Source organism: Rhipicephalus sanguineus, chromosome 8 (genome assembly GCF_013339695.2).
Source record: "Rhipicephalus sanguineus isolate Rsan-2018 chromosome 8, BIME_Rsan_1.4, whole genome shotgun sequence".
Taxonomy (NCBI): domain Eukaryota; kingdom Metazoa; phylum Arthropoda; class Arachnida; order Ixodida; family Ixodidae; genus Rhipicephalus; species Rhipicephalus sanguineus.
Genome location: NC_051183.1, coordinates 149,880,902 through 149,895,899, shown reverse-complemented (window position 1 = coordinate 149,895,899; position 14,998 = coordinate 149,880,902).

Below are 14,998 nucleotides of genomic sequence, written 5' to 3'. Positions count from 1 at the left end.
AAACACACAAAAAAAGAAATGCCTATAGATGTATGGCCAGATCTGTTTGGTCCATAAAGGTCAGCAGAGCTCGATGGGCCTGGTCGCGTCGAGATACACAACCTCTCGGAAAGAGGCAATCGTCAATGGTTGCGCATTGAAATCCGAGGAAATTATATTCCTTAATCAGCAAAGCCCGCTGCGTAGCAAACGCGGGATAGTGTATTATAAGATGCTGAAGTGTTTCACAGGAGCCACAAGCTGCACACAACGGACTGTTCACACGTCCTTGGCGATATAAGCGTCCGCGCATCAATACTGAGCCGACTCTTTATTTATTTTTATTTTTATTTATTTAACAATACTGTAGGTCTTCTGCAGACCCATACAGGAAGCGGGCATACATCATCACAGGTAACCAATTAGATACAAATTTCAGGAAATACAATATTTTGAGGGACGATACGCACAACAGCGAAACACTTGAAAAACTACGCATGAGAAACAATATATATGTACAAAAGATTACAATGCACCACTGCAAAACACGTTTTTCGTTATCGCAACAACAAGAACAGCAATATGTGACTATACTGGCTTTGTTCACTGCTCCACAAAAGAACAAAATTCATCAATATTTGTAATATTAATAGCTTCACCTGGTAGCGCGTTCCAAGCGGTGACAGCGCGAGGGAAAAAGGAATAATTAAACACATTGCTATGGGCACTGAAGGGATGTATACATTTATCATGGTTCGTCCTACTAGAACGGCGGCCAGGCGGATGAATATAGTCGTCTTTACAGATTTTAAGGTGACCGTGAAAAAGAAGATAAAAAAACTTCATGGAAGCAACATGACGCCGGCTAGACAGAGTTGCTAGGTGCGCTTGATGACGCATGTCCGTTGCACTGTCGCGCCAGGAGTATTTTGAGTATATAAACCTCAGGGCCCTGTTCTGCAATTTTTCAAGTTTTTCGCTAAGATAGTTTTGATGAGGGTCCCACACTATACATCCGTATTCTAGAATGGGCCTGACCAGGGTTTTGTAGGCGGTTAGTTTAACTGCTGAAGGTGCTTTGCTCAATTTTCTACGCAGAAATCCAAGTTGTTTAAATGCCTTGGTACATGTATTGGTAATGTGCTGTTCCCATTTTAAATCTTGCGAGAATGTGACGCCCAGATATTTTACTTTGTCAACTTTGCTAATATTGGAGCCATTAAGATTGTACACAAATGACAAAGGTCGTTTTTTCTTGGTTAGACTTATGAACGCGGTTTTAGACACATTTATTTCCATTCCCCACATCTCACACCATTGGGAAATGTTTTGTAAAGTAGAATTGAATTTTTATTGGTCGTCGGTACCGCGTATTGTAGTGTAAATGACGCAGTCATCTGCGATATAAGCGTCCGCGCATCAATACTGACATCAACTTAGTTTATATAACAGTGCTTTGGAACGACGAGGCAAGCCACGAACACGGGGAGGGAACGATCCGTTCGCGGCACGCTGGTCTGGGTTCTACTTTAGGAGGTGGCGGCGTATAAGCAGACGAGCGTTGTCCATCATAAACGAAATTTCGGGCAGTTACGGTCATCATGATTAGAAGATGAAGCGAGGCGATCAGCCGCTTCAATTCCAGCAATGGCCACGTGCGAAGGTAAGGAGAGCGGGTATCGATGAATTACTAATGCATTCAATAATTCCATGAATTACTAATGTATTCATACATTTCCATTATTTCATAATTTTGTACGTATTTCACTGTATATTGCTGTATATGATTAGCTGCCATGCTTTTCTTTTATGTTGTGTTGATATTATTGTTTCGTGTAGTTTACTGCCAGAATCACAGGTGTACTATTGCTGTTTTTCTTGCACTTGTAGTATTACCATTTCTTTTCTGTAAATAAAGTTTAGTATTCTGTTAGTGTTGTTTGTTGTTAGAAATGTGTTTATCCAAAAATCATTCCCTGTTACGCTTATACGGTTATTGTTATATGCTTTGTTTCTGTAAAAAACGTTGTTCTACCTTGTGTGATATGACTTGTACATTTGGTGCAAACCTTTTCAGATGCCACTTGTTGCCATTTAATTGGTCTTCTGGGCCCTAGTCAAGCTGTTTCATTACAGCCTTTAGCCCAGGAGATCATCCAGAATGTAATGTTTTCGTTTTATTCGGGAAAATAAAGAGAACGAATGAACGAATGAATGAATGAATGAATGAATGAATGAATGAATGAATGAATGAATACACAAATAAAAAAATCATACCAGCAAATGTGGCTAGTTAGCACAAAAACTCATTGGATAATTGAGTCTAGGAGTGACGATGTCTGTAATGACCGAACGAAACTTTCAGTTGTCTATGATAGCAAGAACCGCGCACGGAAGGTGGTTCCATTCTTAGAGGCTCTGTGAATAAATGATTCATCACTACTTCTGTATGGCAGTGCATTATTCCAACCTTATGGATACGACAACTGATAGATGAAATAAAGAAGGGGATGTTATATGGTTATTGTACATTGCTTATTCTGGTATGAATGCGCGGGAAGAGGTGTTCGGTCGGCGACATTTTGTTATGCACGGGGCTACTCGGTCTTGTTAATTTAAAGTGTGCCGTAACTTTTGAGTCCGGCCAGTTCACTTACAGCGATTAAATGAGCGTATCATTAAAACATTGAGTCTAACTTGATTCCGATTCAGCAGATATACAGGGAAGACTTGTACGGTAGTCTGCATTTACCAATGAATAACTTTTCTAGACAACAGATATCACTGCGCTTCTCAGTATAGCATCTATTATCATGTAGATTCTATATGGATATATTCATTTCTCAAGGCGAAACCGTTAGATGTCTCGTCAAACGCGAAAATTGACCGGTGGGAGCGGTGGCGTCGGGCGTCGGTTGCGTCAACGCCAGTCACTCAAACTCATCATATGGCGTCTTCATGACGTCACAGCTTGCCAAAATGTATGGCGTCATTACGACGTCATATTACCTGACGTTACGCGATCACGTCATTACATGACATCGTTACTTGGTCAAAGGTGCGCCGATAAAGGAGGCAGTGCAAATCTATGTGGGTTGCAGAGAAGCTCGCAAATGCTTCCTATCCTGGATGCAGTGCAAACTCACGTTAGGTGCGGAAAGCTTGCAGGAGGGTGCCGGGTTAGGATCAAGACATCGACTGAGAATAAAGAAAAACATGTTTGATCTGAACCCTCGGCATACAATTACCGTTTTAATGGTGTTCTCGCTTTCTTTTCGACCAGAGCAAAAGTATTTGTTCTTGTATGGTAATGATGAATATATCTTTGTGTCACAGTTTCAGCAGTTACCTTTTCTCTACAGCGGTGTTCTGCCTAATGATACAGCGACATAAAGGTGCGTTTTCTTTGTCTGTATGCTGCAGAACAATTGTTCAAAACGCCTTTTTATAATACCGCTTTAACGTGGAGGCTTCTGGCGGAGGTCGCAACCACCCCAACTTCAACATACGTGCACGGGGAGTACGACCCTGCAGTTTGCGCTATTTAGCTGTTGATACCTGTATCGAAGCAGGGGCGGCACACGAGTGATGGCCTCCAATGGAGTTGCACACGGTGCGACACGCATCAAAGGCAAGACATACAAAGGCCGGCCCCAAGGCACTGTGGGCATCGGCGTCGAGATTTCTCTCGGAAAAGGCCGATGACCTGAACGACATCCCTGTTCGCTATGCGACGCCCTGCCCAAGCAGGACCGATACCAACGGGCTCATTGTCCAGTCTACGCAGCTTTCCTGGAGTTGTTGCATAAGATTTTCGTAGACCAACCACTTTGTCTATTGTGAAAATACATTTAGTAAAACAGACTGTTTCTTTAAAAACTTCATATTAGTTCCAACATTAACGGTCCATTTTGCACATCCTCACGGACTTGCTCCCGAGGGCAAGCGTAGCGATATTGTTTATTATTATGCATATATATGTTGAAGTACTTGTCTTGTTTTCATCTTGTTTCTAGCAGTATTTCTTGCACTTTCCCGTGTTATGTGCTGTGTTATTCAGAGCCTGTATTTGCCGTTACCAGCGCAGTCAGCAAATAGGCTGGTACATTTCACTCGCGTAACGGATCTATATTTGTTCTTCTCAGCAATGAATTCAGCATTTCATATGCAAATATGCCAAAATGATACGTGTTTCGTTAACAAACTAGATAGAATTCATTGCGCAATATTCGTCAGACTGGGGTCGTTACAGTAACTATAGTCTCCTCAAATTTATTATCGGGGCGTTTTTTTCAAACATAATCTGACACCACCAACCTGTGCTTTGTGAGTCGCTGCTAATTAACAGACGGATGCATTGCACGTTACAACCTTTTAGGAACAATGTGGTTTCCGCTTGTCACGAAAGAAAAAAAAATTCGGCAGATCTCACCAATCGAAGTTATGCGAAGCATGCGCAGGAAGGTGACTGTGTCGCAATGTTTCACATTGACCGAAATGTTACCGAATGACGCTAGAGAAATTCGCAAATGCTATACGCACACACTTTTTTTTAAGAGTCGCCCATGTGTTATATAAACCGATGTTTACAGTTGCATAACGATACGAACAGTAACATAAGTGTTACCAACACCAGACGCAGTTAGGTGATATGTAGTGCTTATATTCTTCAATACTGGAAAGCGCGAATTCATATAGGACAATGAAGGAAAACAGATGCACAGGACAGGCGCTACACGCAACTAAGCTTTATTCAGAAAAGTTTCCCTCATTGTTCGAGCAACATCGCGATCATTGTAGATCGTTTTTTTAAGATGTCGCGCAAGACGCGAACATCGAGCCTATTCTAGAGTTTGCGCGACAACCAGCGATAATGCTGGAATATTCGACGGCACGTGTATAAATGCCGACGCGCTTCACCGCTTATCAGTTGATCGACGGTCGACGCTCTGTGCGCCGCTATCAGTGCATACCGTGTGTATTCCTGTAAATTAACTTTCCGTTTCCCAGCCACAAGTTCGGCCAAATAAACAGTTTCATCTTGAAAACGCCGACTGCTGTCTTCGTCGACGCCACGACCACGTGATATCTGGTGGAGGTGCCTCCCCGTCCATGTACCGAACACCCCCCTCCAACCGTGAGCCAAGCCCACACCGTCAAGGGGACTCCGGTGCCACCGCTGACCAGCGAGCCAGCCGCAGACAGCAAGGTCTCGAGGACGTGGTTCGAGAACCGAAACCCGCCCTACAAACTTGAGATCTCTTTCGGACGACGTTCCTAAGCACGTTCACGAGCGTGGACCGCAACGAATGGGCAGCGGCTATGCTGGAGACCCGTGTGCAGCTGCCAAATGAAGATACTGCCATCTACACGGAAGAGATGAATCGCCTGTTTCGACACGCCGACCCAAGTATGCCCGAAGAGAAGAAAGTCAGGTTCCTCATGCGGGGTGTCAAACAAGAACTCTTCGCTGGATTGATAAGGCACCCGCTGAATGCGGTCGCTGAATTTGCTTTGGAGGCTTCGACAATCAAGAAAACGCTTGAGATGAAAACGCGGCAATACAACCGCAGCTTCTCGGCCACAAGATACGCCGATGCTCAAGCACTAGGATCCGCCGACCTGCGTGAGACGATTCGAGCAATCGTGCAAGAGGAGCTCCGAAAAATTCTACCTTCGTCGCAACCTCAAGTAGATTCCATCGCCGACGTCGTGCGCCAGGAGATCCAGTATTCGCTCGGCGCGCCTCAGCTAGCAGAGCCGCAGCCGCAAGCTATGAGCTATGCTACAGCAGCCCGCCGTCATGCTCATCCTCCACGCCCACATCAAGACGCCGCACCGTCACAGCCATTCCGCCGTCAGGCACCACCGCCGCCAGCACCGACGTCATACTGCCTGCCAACCGGCCAGCGTTACACGCCGAGGAAGACCGACGTTTGGCGCGCCCCTGACAACCGCCCGCGCTGCTACCACTGCGGGGAGGCCGACCACACGTACCGCCGCTGTCAGTACCGACAGATGGGGCTACGAGGATTCGCCGTTAACGCGCCGCGCCCTCAGCAAGGCGAACGGCCTCGCGACATCTACGACTACCTGACCGGAACACAGTGGCAAGAACGACGCCGTGGCCTCGACGCTACATGTCACGGCGCCGCCGGCAGTACACTGGCCCAAACCGGGGTCGGTTGCCTAGCCCGTATCCGGGAAACTAAGGGCAGCAACCGATGGAGGTGCGGTTGCTGTACGACGAAATGACGAAGATCCTCCGCGGCCGCCGCCGACCACAACCGGACGAAAGCTGCAGAACACGACGCGAAGCAGACGAAGCCCTGCCGACGAAACCTCGCGGATGGAAGAAGACCCGACGACGCAACATGGAAGCAGCGGAACAAACCGATGCAGCCGTGCCCCGACGCAGCGACACAACCACAACGCAAGACGGCGAACTGACCACCTCGAAGTTCTCATCGACGGCCACAATGTCACTGCTCTCGTCGACACTGGGGCCGACTATTCCGTCATCAGTGGGCCATTCGCCACCAAGCGGAAGAAAGTAAAGACCGCTTGGAGTGGACCTGAAATGCGGACAGCTGGCGGCCACCTAATAACGTCGATTGGTGTCTGCACGGCGTGAGTCACCATCAATAACCGGACTTATCCTGCGAGCATTGTAATACTACAAAACTACTCCAGGGATGTGATACTTGGAATGGACTTCCTAAGTGACCACGGCGCCGTCATCGACCTGAGGTCTGAGTCGATAACACTAACCTCAGACAAAGCACTCCCGCCCCACGTGACGCCAGGAAACCATGCATTGGATGTGATAGAAAGCAGGTGACCGTTCCTCCGTGTATAGCGTCATTATTTCCGTCGGCACCGAAAAACCTGCGAACCTTGAAGGCGTCATCGAGGGCGATCAGCCCCTACTCCTGAACCGTCAAATTGATGTCGCAAGAGGTATAGCCGAGCCGCGTGACGGTAAAGCAAAGGTAGTGCTGACAAACTTCAGCCACGAATATAGGCACCTCCACATTGGTACAACGGTCGCCTACATCGACGAATGTGTGGCCGGCAGCAATGTTTTCGCCCTCTTCAATGTTGCCGAACCTGCTTCGACGAATCGAGGTCCCGAACTAGACTTCGACGTCAACCGGAGCCTCCCGAAGGTCAAGCAAGACCAGCTCAAAACCCTGCTCCTGCAATACAAGGACTGCTTTCATCGTCGTCAACACTTGCGCAGACAGCGGTCGCAAGACATCGCATCATAACAGAGGAAAGTACCAGGTCACTTCGCCAGAGCCCCTACAGAGTTTCAACGCGAGAACGTGAGGCCATAAAGAAACAAGTCGACGAAACGCTACGCGACGACATCGTCCAGCCTTCAAAGAGTCCGTGAGCGTCACCCGTGTTGTTAGTGAAGAAAAAGGATGGGACCCTACGTTTCTGGGTCGATTATCGTCGCCTGAAGAAAATCAAGGAAAAGGACGTGTACCCTCTCCCACGCATAGACGACGCCCTAGATCGACTCCACAACGCGAAGTACTTTTCGTCGATGGACCTCAAGACCGGCTACTGGCAAATCGAAGTCGACGAGAGAGACCGACAAAAGACTGCCTTTATACCACCGGACGGCCTGTTCGAGTCCAAGGTCATGCCTTTCGATCTTTGCTCGGCACCTGCAACTTTCCAACGAATCGTGGATACTGTATTAGCTGGCTTGAAATGGCAGACTTGCCTTGTTTACTTGGACGACGTCGTTGCGTTTTCCTCGAACTTTGACGAACACCTCCACAGACTTCAATCCGTACTTCAAGCAATCAAGAACTCTGGGCTCACCATGAAGCCAGAAAAGTGCCGCTTCGCGTACCAGGAGCTCTTGTTTTTGTGTCACGTGATCAGCAAGACTGGAGTGCTTCCAGACCCGCAGCCGAGCCACTAACGCAGCTCACGCATACCGACGTCGAATTCAGGTGGCAAACAGCGCAATTCGAAGCATTTCATGAACTGAAACGACGCCTGCAGACGCCTCTGATACTTGAGCATTTCGACGAATACGCCGACATGGAGATTCCCACCGATGCAAGCAGCGTAGGAGTCGGCGCCGTCCTTGTACAGTGGACTGATGGACTGGAAAGGGTTATCACTTATGCTAGCCGGTCGCTGTCTAAGGCAGAGGCCAACTATTCCACAACAGAAAAGGAGTGCCTCGCCATCATCTGGGCAACGTCAAAGTTTCGCCCCTACCTCTACGGCAGGCCCTTCAAAGTTGTGAGTGACCATCATGCCTTGTGTTGGCTAGCTAGCTTGAAGGACCCTTCAGGTCGCCTTGCATGGTGGGGCCTAAGACTACAACAATTTGAAATTACCGTCGTGTACAAGTCCGGAAGGAAACACTCCGACGCCAACTGCTTGTCTCGTGCCCCCATCGAGCCACCACCGCCCGACGACCAGGATGACGACAGCTTCTTGGGAGCCATAAGTGCCAACGACTTCGCCGAACGACAGCGAGCCGACCCAGAACTGAAGGGTCTAGTGGAATACCTGGAGGGCAGGACCATCGTTGTCGTAAAATTATTCAGGCGAGGATTGGCATCATTTTTCTTGAAAAACAACGTCCTCGTACAGAAGAACTTCTCTCCGGCCCGAGCCAGCTACCTTATCGTCGTACCTTCGGGACTGCGACCAGAAATTCTGCATGCCCTGCACGACGACCCGACGGCTGGACACCTCGAACTTTTCCGCACGCTCGCACGAGTGCAGGAAAAGGACTACTGGCCGCGCCTTGCCGCCGACGTCACTCGCTACGTAAGGACGTGCCGAGACTGTCAGCGACCGAAGACACCGCCCACAGGACCAGCAGGCGTCTTTCAGCTGATCGAGCCTCGTCGGTGACCATTCCAGATCGGGATGGACCTCATGAGGCCGTTCCCAACGTCGACTTGCGGAAATAAATGGATCGTCGTGGCTACCGACTAGCTCACCCGCTACGCCGAAACAAAAGCCCTGCCCAAAGGCAGTGCCACCGAGGTAGCCAAGTTCTTCGTTGGGAGCATCGTCCTTCGACACGGCGCCCCAGATGTTCTCATCACCGACAGAGGTACGGCGTTTACGGCTGACCTAACCCAGGCGATCTTGGAATAAAGCCACACAAGCATCCGCCGGACCACCGCGTGCCACCCACAGACCAACGGCCTCACCGAGCGTCTAAATAACACCATCGCCGACATGCTGGCAATGTACGTCGACGTCGATCACAAGACGTGGGACGTCATCCTTCCGTACGTGACCTTCGCGTACAACACGGCCGTATAAGAAACGACGCAGATGACGCCATACAAGTTGGTCTACGGACGGAGCCCGGCAACGAAGCTCGACGCCATGTTACCAAACGTGACCGACGAGGAAAACATCGACGTGACCACCTACCTACAGCGCGCCGAAGAAGCACGACAGCTCGCCCGCCTACGGATCAAGAATGAGCAGACGAATGACCGACGCCGCTACAACCTTCGACGACGCCACATGGAATACCAACCCGTTGACCGTGTATGGGTATGGACGCCAATTCGCCGACGGGGACTTAGTGAGAAGCTTCTTCGACGACACTTCGGACCGTACAGGGTACTTCTACGCCTCGGCGCACTTGAATACAAGGTGTCCCTGGCGGCATTACGAACTCTCAGCGGCGCCGTGCGCGACCTGAAGTCGTCCATGTCGTGCACTTCAAGCCATATGACGCGCGTTAGTAAATCTGAGGACTGTAGCTTTACTTCATTACTGTACTTTCTTGCTTGTGCTTATTTTTATGGTACTTGCTTGTGCTTGTTTATTGTTCTTTCTTGCTTTATTGTTGCTATTGTTGTTGCATGCATTGGCCACCCCCTCCCCCCCTCCGTGTTCTGGTTTAAGCATCGGGAAGATGCTTTTAAATGCGAAGCATTTATTAGCGAACCTCTGGCACTTTGGGCGTTTCTATCTACGTATCTATCTATCTATCTATCTATCTAGCCGCCTACGTCTGGGTGCCCTCATGATCGCCTCCTTAACTTGGTGTAGACCAAACTTTGCATGGGAGGGTAAGAGGATTTGACGAATACGACTGCCGGGTCATGACATGAATAACGTTAAAATCTTGTCGCGTACGTCGTCAAACCCTTTCCACTAGATACGTGTGGCACATTCCCGTTTACCACGGGCCGCGGTGTACGGGTATGCGCCACAGGTGATTGACAGTTTATATCTACCCAGGAAAGGCGAGAACAACAATTGTAACCTAAATGCTAGAGCGTTAAGGAAAACCAACATCGGCAGCGTTGACTCAACGAATGGAAAGGATCAAAATTAGGATCCCAGCAGGAATCGAACCCAAGTATTCTGCGTGGCAATCAGGTATTCTACCACTGAGCCACGCCAGGTCTATAAATTGGTTTGGAAAAACAGCCTAAGCAGGCGTATTATCGGTGCAACGTCAATTGTGGTTGTGGTGCTGGCTATCTAATTTTACAAGAAAGCAATAAACACTACATGATACTCCTACGATGTCTACTCCTACGATACAGGCGTCATATCGGTCTGTAGTTCCAGTGTTGGTTCCGCTTTTATAGCAGTCTAATAAACATTACGTTTATATTCTTATGATTCAGCAAGCTATATTGCAACATTGCTCGACCCCGGAGGAATACATTAACGAAAGTTACATATAATATCCAGATCACCGCACCGTAAAGTGCACTTAGTCCGCCAGAACGACGCAGTGTCCTCTTCATTTCTTACGAGGCCTGGCGATGGCCTCATGCTGACCGAGGATGATGCCAGATTGATTTACAGCCGCTTTGTAGACTGGGCTACTTAGGCCACATACGCCCAGGTAGTCTACAAATACGACAAACACTATCCACTAATGTTGGTCTACGTAGCACTATCCAGGACTACCAGCCTCGACGGCCTATACCTCACCAACGCGAAGGGTGGCTTCAGGTTCCGGCATGTCGCCGGCTCTGTCGACAGAGAATTTGTCGACGAAATGACTGAGGCGTCCACGAATTCCAACAGCTCTACTATACCACATATTTCACTACACATGGACCCCTCGTCACAACGACCACGGCCGGATCCTATAACAACTCATGACCAGCTGCTGGTGCTCACTGATCACGGTGATGTCCTTGTTCAAGAACTGTCAAGAACTTCTTGCACACATGCACACGTGTTCGTGAAACGTGCGTGCGTTCTCGGGACACGTATAAGCACTATATATCAGCTTACCGCTTTTGGTGTTGGTAATACCCACGTTGCCATTGGCAACGTTAGCCAACAGTAAACAACTGGTTATATAACACATATGCGGCTCTTCAACATCTAAAGTGTGCGTATAAAATTTATACAAATCTTCGTCATTTTGTAACGTGTCGCTCAGTAAAAAAGTTACGCCACAGTCACCTACCCGCCGCATGCTTCGCATACGTCGACTCCCACGGTACGTGGGCTCTGCCGAATTTTTTCAGAGGGGGGCATCGCCACGTGCATTTTTATTATCAATTTGCTGTATTCGGTTTTCGCCCACAAAGACTGTCAGCAACGCTCAGCTTAAACAGTGCCTCATTGTTCAAGAAACTTTGCGATCATTGTAGATCGTTTCGTTAAGATTTCGCGCAAGCCGCCAACACTCGAGCCTATTGTAGAGTTTGCTCGACAACCAGCGATAACGCTGGAATATTCGACGGCACGTGTATAAATGCCGACGCGCTTCACCGCTTGTCAGTTGATCGACGGTAGACGCTCTGTACGCCGCTGTCAGTGCATACCGTGTGAATGAATGAATGAAACCACGTTTATTCCACTTTGAAATGCACCGAAGGCGCTGCGGTGGAAAAGGGGGGGTTATTAGGGTAGAAGGAAGTGGTAGAGCTGCCTCCGCTTTATTAAAGGACGTTCTGGAGGCAGCTAAGTGGGGGCCGCTTGAATCTTGTGGCTGTCGCGGAGCCGATCGCCGACCGGTGGTGCCGCCGGGTCCTGGAGGAACAAGAGGAGTGCTCGCCAGAGCTCGATGGCCCGATCCGGGAGTGTGGGATCCGGACAGGCCCATGTCCGGAGAGAGGAAGGCCAGGGTCCCCGCTTTATGGTGGCCAGGGCACGAACCCGGGGTGGGATGTAGAGGGGGCACTCCCAACACAGGTGGTTGAGGTCCGAACGGCAGTTGCATGTGGAGCAGACACCGGCTACGGGTGGTGGTGTGCCACCCCTGTGAAATCGGTTAAGCAAGAAAGGAGTAAGGAGTGTTCCTGTCTGAATTCGCTGTCGTGTAAATTCCTTCGACGGAATCGACGGTATCGACAGTGGATTGCCCACTGCTGTGAGGTAAGCGGCACGACGTTGTTTAGTAATATGCTTTTCTGCGATCGGATCGGCTAGCTCGGGTGTGGTAGATAGAAGAGGAAATGGAGTATAAGAGGCTCTCGCTAGCGCGGTGGAGAGATGAGCACGCGCTAATCTGTGAGCCTTCTCGTTTCCGGGGATACCACAATGTGCGGAGACCCAGAGGATGGTGACATCGTGACCGCATTCGCGGAGTAGGCGCGCCTGGTGCCGAATCTTCTGCAGTACATGGTCTGTATAAAGAACGTTAGCACATGCCCGATGGGCAGCCTGTGAGTCTGTGTACACACGATGATGAACGGGTTCAATTTCAGATGCAGTTTCGAGGGCCCACTCCAAATAATCTAGGATGGCCACAAGCTTTGCTCGGGTGCTGTACATCGCTTCTGCTGATACATGATGGCGTCCGTTCTGATTTCCGTTTGCCTGGTCGTACCACGCAGTGGCATAACAAGTGTTACTGGTGCCGTCTGTAGGAAGTGCAGCGTCCGTGTATATAATGCGTTCAGTCAAAGGGAGGGAACTCGTCGCCTTAGCATGCCTCTTGGCGTAAGCGAGGCGCCGCACTCGCTGATGAGGATCCATATTGAGTGGAAGTGGCTTGCCATCGGTGAGTACCGTGATTTCCCATGGCGGCGTTTTGTTGGGCAAAATGGAAAGTGTATGGATGTCATACCCGAGGAGCATGAGTGTGTGTCGCCCGGCGTTTGTTGCACGAAGCCTCGTCTCCTGTGTTTGGATGTGCACTCGACGAGCTCGGAAAGGTTGTTGAGCTTGCTACTGCTCTTGAGCGCATCGAGGTGTGTGTGCCTTGGAAGTCCAGTAAAAATGCGTTTGGCCTCGTTGAGTAAGCGGTCGAGCGCGAGCATTTGCGTACGGTTGACCGGATGAACGGCAGTCCATACATGATACGAGAGACGAGAAAAGCTTGAGCAAACTGCCGCATTTCACGTTCGTTGACTCCACGACTACGGTTAGAGATGCTGCGTAAAGCGTGCAGGATTTGTTTGCTTGTCTTCGTAACGCGTTGGAACCAACTGCTCGCTGTGCAATCCTCATCTAAGTGCATACCGAGTATTCGGATAGTAGATTTCCGCGTTATGGGTCGATTACCGATATAAAGTTTAAACGACCGCTTCTCTTCTTCTTTGACAAAGGTGGATCGACCCCCATGAATTACGACGAACTTTGTTTTGTCTGGGGCGGTTTGTAAGCCTGTTTCCAGTGCGTAGTCGTGAATAATGTTGAGGGCTCTTTGTAAGACATCCTCCTGCTCACCGATGGAACCTTGGTGTGTCCACACGGTGACATCGTCGGCATACACCGCATGTTTCAGGCCCGATACGTCGGCAAGGCGTCTTGGTAGCTGGTGCACAGCTATATTAACAGAGTGGGTGAGATCACCGAGCCCTGAGGAACACCTACGTGGTTCATTCGCATGGCACTGGCGTCTTGGCCAATTTCGACTTGGCAGCTTCGCCCTTCTAGGAAACCCGCTATGAAGTTGTACATTTTCCCTCTAAGGCCAAGGGCACGTGCATACCGTGAGTATTGCTGTAAATTAACTTTCCGTTTCCCGGCCACAAGTTCGCCCAAATAAACAGTTTCATCTTGAAAACGCCAACTGCTGTCTTCGTCGACGTCACGACCACGTGACAATATATACACATACGAGTGACACGCGCAGGTCGACTTCACGCACGTTACAGTCACAGTTGCAGTTGTTAGAGTTGCGTTACAGTTGTTATGCTTATACTTATTCGCTATGACGGAGAACTCAAGCACGTTTAACCAACCCGTGTGCATGTGTGGAAGGGGTTCTTGGCGGTTCTGGAATAAGGTCATCATAACCGTGATCAGTGAGTATCAGCATCTGGACAGAAACTTGTTATTGATTCCGTTCGTGATCGCGGCTTCGAACGGTCTAAGGGTAGTTAAGTGCGAGGTGTAGTAGAGCTGGTCGAAACCGCGGATGGCTTTTACGAAGAAATGATCTATGATGCCTCCTGCCCTGTACGTGGCTCCGACGTCTTCTGATGCCCTGTTGACATCCAAGCCGGCTTTCATGCTGTCTAAGAACCAGGCGTTGTTGGGTTTTGAAAAAATTTCACCAACTCTCGCTCAAGCGAACTATGTTTGGATGCGAAGCAGCGGGGAGATGGTTCGCATAAGCGGGAGATGGCGTAATTTTTTTCTTGCGTTCTCGAGTCTGTGCCTTCCTCTGGCGTAGAGTCAGCACTGTTTTCCAGTCTCCATCCAGCACCCGCTGCATGGAACTGCCGGCGTCCAAAGTATTCGACTCCCGCAAAGTCGCAAGGTCATGTGCGTTGGCCTCGTTGCAGTCCATGCCATTGGTGTCGTCGTGAGATTCTTTAGTGATGGAAGGAGAGTACGAGCGCCCCGCGTCTAGAGCCACAGAAGCAGAGGCGGCCATCGGCCGCTCGTGCCACGTCAAGACGCCGGAGGCGTCGCTCGTGCCTGCTCGTCGTAAGCGCCAATGAAGCGCGCGAGAAGGGGGGCGGGCGTAGGAGAGGATGCAGCGTTGCGCATGAGAATATAAGACGCGCGAAAGGGTGGGAGCATAGGAGAGGAAAGATAAGGGGAGGAGACGCGCATGCGCAGTGGGGGTGTGGACGCCGCG